The sequence below is a fragment of the Leopardus geoffroyi genome, chromosome C2 (assembly GCF_018350155.1).
Source record: "Leopardus geoffroyi isolate Oge1 chromosome C2, O.geoffroyi_Oge1_pat1.0, whole genome shotgun sequence".
NCBI lineage: Eukaryota > Metazoa > Chordata > Mammalia > Carnivora > Felidae > Leopardus > Leopardus geoffroyi.
Window position 1 is genome coordinate 116,502,787 of NC_059333.1, and position 9,200 is coordinate 116,511,986.

Below are 9,200 nucleotides of genomic sequence, written 5' to 3' on the forward strand. Positions count from 1 at the left end.
TCTCTCTCTGTCCCAAAAATAAATAAACGTTGAAAAAAAAAATAAAAAAAAAAAAGAATCATTTCAGAGGAAAAGAAGGACAGGAGTTGGAACTTCATATTTGACTGACAGTTCCTAGAGAGAAGCAAAGAGGCCTTGTAACGGTTTTGAAAAAAATATTTTCATTTCCCTCTGCTTGTATGTATGTATTGTGTTAACCTTCCCCTTGGTATCAGTTTTTCAGCAACCTGAAATTTGCAGTGAATCTCTCAACAAAAAGGCTATTCTGTAATCGTAATTTAGTTTATCTGGAAAGTGTGACTGCACTTCCCAAAACACAGACATGACTTCTCAACAGCCATGGTTATTTTGGAGGTTAAACACCTGGATAAAACAGGAACTAGCTGCCTTGTTCCTAGTTATCGAAATTTAAATTTAATGAAATTTAATGAAAAGACGTGTTTTTACCCTTTTGCTCTTGTTTCTCTGCAGTTTGGCCCAAATCGCCTCAATAGTCTCCCAGTTGTGATTTACACTTCAGCGGTTAGGAAAGCTGAACACCGTTGGCTCTGAAAAACGAGTGAGCACAGAAAATGGGAGGAAAGGTTTTGCATTTGGTCAAAAGTATATTCCCATAAAATTCCATGCAGACAAAGTGAAGGGATGTTATTTGATAGAATGTGCTATTTGAAGTAACAACTTTTGGTTGGAGGCATTTTACACTCATGGTCATAGACAAATATTGCCTCTCCTTTCCTTCCTTCTTTCACAACAAATGTGTATGTTAACTAGAAGCCGACTGTTTCAGGAGATGCTATATTGAATTGTAGGATAGTAAGAAAGTCGTGCAGCTGATATACTGTGAGGGGAGCAGCTTAACAGCAGCTTTAACTGATAATTCCTAGTTTTCTGCAGGCTCATTAGTGTGAACAGTGCGGAATTGGTGAAACACTGTCCTAATCAGTACAGTTGTAGGTTAGGCATTAGACGTTAGGGTTTCCAGAAATTGGACCCCTGATAGCTCTTAGAACTAGAGCCCATGTCTTATTTCACTGTCCCAAACCACTGGAAAAAATAATAGCCACAGCATGTTTAATTTCACTGTCTTGTAAGTATTTGGGGGGAAAAATCTTTTAAAATCACTTTTGGATTTTCATTAATATCTCTTATAATCTCTTGAGAAATTTCTAGCAAAGCAGCCAGCATATATGTGATAATCACAAGGTGTGGATTATAACGGAGTATACTTTTGTGTGCTTTTTATTCAGGTGCCTACCATGTCACAAGGATAGTATTCATAATTTGTGTTCTCCCTTCTCAGATTTTCGTAAAAATTGCCTTATACGTCTACATTTTATTTGCCGGAACATGATTATAATTTTCCACTATTTGTGGACTAAGTGGAGTTTCGGAATTCAACCCAGTGGTCACCTAATACTTCAAATAATGAAAATAACATGAAACACAACCGAGTATTCTGCAACGACATGAAGTGTGAAAGTTTAAGTATTCTGGTGACAGCCTGTAACAAGAATAGAAAGTGGCATCCCATTAATCAAGTTACTTGATATGTTGTAAAAAGGTAGAATTGGTGGAAAACACAGATATTTCCACGATATTCTCAAGACAGTAATGTCTGCAGGTATTCTTGTGGAGCCTTCGTGCTGAGGACCTTTTTGTCCAAAGCATTTTAAGAAGGTCTCCTGTGAGCCCTTTTCATTAATCACCGGCATAGTCCACACAGGAGTTTGCCAAAAGGGCTGGAGGAGAGTCTTGTGTTGAGAGACCTTCAGAAACAGATGACAAGAGCACCCCAGCCCGGAGACGGGGTCATGTAGAGTGGAAATATGAGCTCCTCACCCTTGACCCCGTTGCCTCTTTATTTTGATTCCTTGAACAATGCACGGTTGGCAGGCACAAGCGGTGGCCGGTCCTTCTTTCTTTTGTTAGGCTTGGGAAAAACTCAGGGCAGCTCACTGTGACTCCCACCTAAGGGCTTGCCTGGTTTTTAATTAGAAAGAATTACAACTCACACCATATTTTTTCAAATCATGGTTTTTGAAATGACCCAAGCAATAACACATTTTTCAAATTTCCACAGTCACATGAACTTGTTACACAGCACCATTTATTTTATGAATGAGAATTTTTCGGTGGATCTGCTCGCGTATTTAAACTGTAGCTGTTGTGTCTCTCGGAGTTAATGTCTTTTCGAAGTGGTTCCACAAATGCTAGTGGACCCAGATCATAGGAGGACATTAAGAAAAAGGACTGCAACTCTAGAAGAACAAGATTAACATTATCTATATATATATATGTCTTGGAGAAATAACAGCAACAAAAGTTACAGCAATTTCTCATACAACTACCCATTCAAGTATGACCCCGTAGCAAAAATTATAAGTACAGCTCTTTCTAAAAACACAGCTTAACCTAATTTACTACTAAAATAATCTGATCCCCTTTATAGTTGATGATTCTGAGATTTCTAAAAGCTTGTGTATGTGTTGCCCCAATCAAGTAAGTTGCCATGGGCTTTTGTCCAAGGAAAATTAAAAAATGTAACCTACAAAGAAACTGTGGAGTAAATGTCACATGGCTTTGGTCCCAACAACTCAAAGAAGAATAAGCAGAGAGTTAATACAACTAACATTCTGGTACATAATACCAGAAAAAAAAAAAAAGATCCTGCTTTTCTATTTTTCCTAGAGAAATATTTGTCCCTGAATTCCCTTTCTTTTTTTTTTTTTTTTTTTCAATTTTCCCCTACCACTTCTTCCTGTTCCCACACAAACAGAAATATTGAACTTCATGTTACCATTTTCAGTGAGAGCTGTTTCACTGGTTAGTATTTGCATCCCATAATCTGCCTAAACTTTCAAAAAGTTCCTCGGGGTTATTGTGGAGCTGGTGCTAGCAAATCTATGTCACATGCAGCCAAAGTAGTTCCATTTGTTCGATTGCAGCTCAGATTCAAGCACAAGCACCAAGGTTGATTATTTTCATTATGGGTTTGAAAGTTTAACAATTCCCTTAGCATTTAATGAGACTTTAAAGTAGACTTCACACTTAGTGTTGTTTGTTTTTTAGGCTACTCCATAAATGCTAAATCATTACCTCCTCAATTAGGTGTGTGGCCAAAAAATAAATTAAATGGGATACTTTTCTTGTCTTTGGAACGCATGATTCCTGTCCTGGCACCCTGGAAAAGTGGAAGAATGCATTATGCAATTATTCATTCATTTAAAAAACACTATGTCTATCAAACTACTTTGTGCCGTGTTATTTTTCATCTCAATTACCTACTAAAAAAAATGGAAAGAAGCAGGTTTGGGGAGGAAGATTATGGCATGTAAGGTGAAACATCCAAATGTCAAACTTTGGAAGGCAGTTAGAAGTGTAGGCCTGAAACCAGAGCTGGTATCAGGAGAATGGACACGTTCACAGGGGAGATATTTTAGAGACAATAGAAAAGATGCTAGGACATATGATTTCCATAAACATCCTTATGTTTTTTCACAATAGTAAAGATAAATTATTGCTTTTTTTCCAGATTTGAAAGCATACTACAGCACCTTTAATTTAAAGCAAAATAAGTCAGTCAGAAAGATCTCATATGATTTCATTCATATGTGGAATTTGAGAAACTTAACAGATGAGCATAGGGGAAGGGAAGGAAAAAATAAGATAAAAACAGAGAGGGAGGCAAACCCAAAGATACTCTTAAATCCAGAGAACAAACTGATGGCTCCAGGTGGGGGTGGGTTAAATGATGGGCACTGTTATATGTAAATGATGAATCACTGGGTTCTACTCCCTAAGCCAAGGCTACACTGCATATTAACTAACTTGAATAGCAATTAAGAAATTTAAAAAATTAGGGGCACCTGGGTGGCTCAGTCGGTTGGGTGTCCAACTTCGGCTCAGGTCATGATCTCGCGGTCCGTGAGTTCGAGCCCCACATCGGGCTCTGGGCTGACAGCTCAGAGCCTAGAGCCTGTTTCCGATTCTATGTCTCCCTCTGTCTCTGACCCTCCCCTGCTCATGCTCTGTCTCTCTCTGTCTCAAACGTAAATAAATGTTAAAAAAAAATTAAAAAAAAAGAAATTTAAAAAATTAAAAAAATAAAACATATTCTCTATATTAATATACTACTCTCTTTATCATAACCTAAGGGATTTCATAAACTGACATTTCCTAAGAAAACCTAAAAAATATCATGACACCATGCCGATTTTGTTTTTTTAATTTTTTTTTTTTCAACGTTTATTTATTTTTGGGACAGAGAGAGACAGAGCATGAACGGGGGAAGGGCAGAGAGAGAGGGAGACACAGAATCGGAAACAGGCTCCAGGCTCTGAGCCATCAGCCCAGAGTCTGACGCGGGGCTCGAACTCACGGACCGCGAGATCGTGACCTGGCTGAAGTCGGACGTTTAACCGACTGCGCCACCCAGGCGCCCCATCACCGTGCCGATTTTTAAAAAGATTCATTTTCCAGTTAAGCAGAATTCAACATTGCCTCCTATCCTCTCTGTGCTTTTCATTGTGGCTTCTATTTTTCATGAGAACTCTCCCTTTTCAATTATTACTTCCTTTCCATTTGTCTTCAGCTTGGCCACCTCCCTCTCACATGCCAAGGGTGGGTCCCCATCCCTATTTAAAAATGCTTACACCTCTCCAATTTAAAATCAAACAAACAAAAACCACACTTCCGTCCCTCATTCCACCTCTTACCATATTCCTTTTAACAGCTAAACTTCTGGAGTTTGGTGTCTGTATTTCCACATACCACTTCATTTGCACCCATGACAAGCAGCCTTCTATGTCTACAAACCCATGGAAATTAGCATCACTAGCAACTCCCTGCTGGCTAAATCTAACCTAAATCCCCAACCTCACTCACCTCTGTAGCATATGACACTACGGGCGATTTCTTCTTCCCCAGACTCCTCTGGCAGCACACTGGTCTGAGCCTCCTTCCCATCCTTTTAAAAACTGTGTGTCTTCAAATTGTTCTGAACAAACCAAAGTTGCAAGAATTATATAAATAATTCCCTTTACCCAGAATCACCTGTTTGTAATATGTCGTTTCTTTTGTCCTGTCTCTTCTTCTCAATAGATGATAGGGAGATAATATATACCAAGTTTTTTCCTGAATGTTTTCAGTGAAAGTTACATACTTCCCATTACCCCATGTCACTTCTCTACGTATTTCCTAAGAACAAAAATATTCTTGTACATCTCCACAGTACAATGATCAAATTCAGGAACTAAGTATTGGTATAAAACTGTTACCAAATACAGTCCATTTTCTTAATGAAGTTTATGGCTTCTTTCTTTGTACAGACTTTTGTGAAGAATTGCACAATGCATTTGCATAACTCTGGTAGTCTATTTAATATGGACAAGTTCCTCAATCTTTCTTTGATTTTTTAAGCCATTGACGTTTTTTAAGAACATAAACGAATCGTTTTATAAAATGCTTTTTACCTTGTGAGAGTTCTCTCGTTTCCTCCATATTCAATTCAACTTTACACATTTTGGGCTGGATGTACTGCATGAGGAATGTTATCTGCTTTTCAGAATATCAGATCTGGTGGACCATAATGTCCATTTGCTCCTTACTAGTGATATTAATTTGGATCAATTGGTTAAAGCTTATCTCCACTGTATGCTTATTATTTCTCTCTTTGTAGTAACAGTTGAGTGTCATTATTCAAAATAGTTATGTGCTATAGACTTTCTGTGAACACTGAATTAGCAAGTACTGAACATTGCTTCCAAAGGAAATACAGGGTTAAGTGTCTGAGAGCCTCTAATCATAACATTTTCATCAACCAATCAATCCATAACTTTGTTTTATGAGTATTTCCATTTGTTTATTCAAAGACACTTTACTCAATATATGTTGTCAACTCATTAACATTAACTGAACGCATGGACAACAACATTGTAATTCATGCCTGAAGAAACTTATCTAACAGTATTTTCTCCACGAGTCACATTATAATGTTCTCACCCTTAAGACTTTCACTTTGGAGACAAGGTAAACAGCAAAATAACCAGCTCACTTGGTTAAGCATCCAACTCTTGATTTCAGCTCAGGTCATGACCCCACAGTTTGCTGGTTCGAGCCCCAGTTTGCGGGTTCTGTGCTGACAGTGCACAAAGTCTGCTTGGAATTCTCATCCTCCTCTCTCTCTTGCCTCTCCCCCTGCTTGCATGTGTGCTTTCTTCCTCTTTTCACAAGATAAATAAACTTAAAAAAATTTTAAAAACAGCAAAACAACCAATAAAAAGCACAAAAATACAAAAACTTGACAATAAATATACCTTGAAAAAGACTCTTGTTTACAGAACGACAGCTGAAATAAGAAGGCAGAGTATTGCCCTGTTCAACCTCAGATGAGAATGTGCACATTGGGGACTTCAGACTTTTTACCCTTTGGTGCATATCCATGAATGACTGAGAAAATGCTGTGAGTGTTGAACTTGGGGTTACCTCCTTTTAAGGAGCAGGTGAATTCACAAATGTGGAATTTGTGAACAAGGAAGATGAACTGTAATAGTAGTTTATGAGGAGATACTTGATATTATGTAAATAGACTGAACCTCATTTAACCTCTACGCTCACCCTTGATTCTTTCTTCAGTTTTTACAATTATGGTTGCATAATAGTGATTCCATCATTCTTTCTATATTTATTAATCAGCACCTCGCTGTAAGGAACAAGTTTCCCTTCTCCTCTATCTATCTATCTATCTATCTTCTATTATTGTCAGTAGAAACTCCTGGAATCAACTTTTATTTAATGAATTCTAGTATATTACTATTGTCTGGGTTAATGGGAGTCCCTTCATGTTGGCTCCTGGATCCTTATGACATTTCTATATCATCTTTTCAGAACCTATCTCCAATACCACCAATATTTCAAGCTTATCTTGAATCTTTCCTTACCTCCCTTGTCTTAGAAGTAGCCATCTTCTCAAGCACTGTGGCTTATTTCAGTGGGGAGTGTTCAGTGGAGAATGCTTCTTCCTGTCTTCCTCCCCTTGATGCCCTTTCACAGTCTCTTTCTAGAGTAGTCTTCTTCTGCCACCCCTTACATGCAGGGGTCTTTACGTTTCTGTTTTAGGCCTCTTCTCTTTGTACCTAAATAACTGCATCACATCCATCGCTGCATTTCTTTCTTGGGCATAGGAGCTGCCAACCCGACTTCAAAGATACTTGAGTATCATAGATACTCAATCGATGAACACTTTTATGACCATGGGATAGGGATTAAGTCATCCCAAATTGTGTTTTACTCTGTGAATATGCTACTTTTGATGGATATTCTCTAGCCTTCAGTATATCTCGCTATATGTAATAATTCATCATGTCAGAATGGGTTCCTACTGTGGCCCCTTTCTTAGTTTTAGAATTATGTTTCCTCGAAAATTTGAACAAATCAACAAATAAGATTGTAAGATAAGATACAGGACACCAAATTAAATTCAAATTTTGGGTAAACAATCAGTAAACATGGGAAACTATGTCCCAAATGAGCTTTAAAATTCCATGATTTATCTGAAATTCAAATTTAACTGGGTGTCCTATATTTCTATTGCTAAATCTGATTAGCCTAGTCAATAGATTATAAATATTTAATAGAATATAACATACGAAGTTATGTAAGTCACTCTCATATTATCTCAAAGTAAATAGTAAAATTGTGTTGAAAACTTATCAACTGGTACTATAGAAAAGGATGAGAAAAAAAAAGAAGATACAATTTTCCTGACTGGTATACTTTGGACATTTCATGAAGAGCCTCTGAATTACAATTTAATTTAAATTTAAAAGGTTTTTAAACACATATACAAATAAATTCAAGCACTGTTCATCACTGTGATGATGTAGCAGTAGCAGTGTTCCTCATTTTCAATGGTGAGTCGAGTGGGCTGGGCCACATGATATAAAGCAGAATATGATTTGTGGAGGATGCCGGGTAGTTGGTGCAGGATGACATCTAATCTGCACCAATGCCCCAGGTCAGCCCTCTTAGAGGTAAAGACCTTTGCTTCCCAAGTACACAAAAAGATTTGGACCGAGTGGAAAACTCTGTTGGGTAAACAGAAAAACAACACCAAAAGACCAAACAGTGGAATGTACAAACAATGGATGTAATTTAATTCTTTCAATACACAACCCCAAATTCTAACATGTGAATTTTTGCAGTAATCATAAAATGGTTGAGGTAAAAGTGTACTCACTGATGTGGGTTCATAGTGTGATGTCGCAATCAGTTTGTTTTCTATCAAAGAAGAGAGAAGTAACCAATTAATTCAAATGTGTCTAAGATTTTAATGGTCATACCAGAATTGAGAACTTCAGTACAATCTCATCAAACTCACCTTTTTACTGGAACGTGCTTGAGTTTAATTAAAAAGAACAGATTCCAACTTTGAAGGTGTAAATTTCAGTTACCAATTTAAATGGGAAATACTCTAAGTTTTTAGTTAACCAGGCATAGGATATTTCTATTTTCTCTTAATAAGTTGACTCGACATTGCAAGTTTGTATAACTTGCACTAGAGTAATGGGTAGGAAGTTTAAGAGTCCTAATATTATATGACATTCAATTCTAGTTTATAAAATAAAATGGAGAAAAATGATAAAAAGAATAAAGAAAAAACTCTAGGGATATGATTCTCTCAACATGTATGTCATTTGAAAGTCATTATGGATAATAGTTTGCTGGGATGATGATTCTTCATTGACTTAAATTACTTTTTATCTTTGTAAGAAGTCTACCTTACTAATTCTTTCATTAGCATCTACTGCATGCATGATTAACAACTGTATTCCTATTGTGGATACAGAGGCATGGTGATGGCCCCAAGAAGCCTAGGTCAATGGAATAGAAGCCATGGTTCTGTGTTGGTAAATGAGGTAGAGATACTGTAAATATTTCTACTCAATAAACTCTGAAGTTGTGTATGATTTTGATAGTTAAAAAGATGTGCTTAGATGTCCCCTTTCAATATATTTCTTGGTACAGTACTAGCCTACAGCAAGTGGAAAGGAAAGTGGTAAGTAGAGTTTTCTCCTTGACTTCTTTATTAAATAATAAATGAAGCGTTGATCTTTCCTATGTAGACATGCTTTTGTATGAGATATGCTTGACAGTTCTGAAGAATTAATGGAAATCTGTATTCCATAAATCATTAAAACGTT

The 9,200-nt window shown here is 37.0% G+C and overlaps 1 long non-coding RNA gene across 1 annotated transcript; it reads right to left on the reverse strand.

The window, feature by feature from the left end:
* Positions 1-1,992: 1,992 nt before the first annotated feature.
* Positions 1,993-6,215, reverse strand: LOC123611431. The gene is made up of 4 exons (XR_006718664.1): positions 6,001-6,215; positions 4,885-4,996; positions 3,097-3,181; positions 1,993-2,258 (listed from the first exon to the last, which is right to left on the reverse strand). It is a non-coding gene; the product is annotated as an uncharacterized LOC123611431 (long non-coding RNA).
* Positions 6,216-9,200: the final 2,985 nt, after the last annotated feature.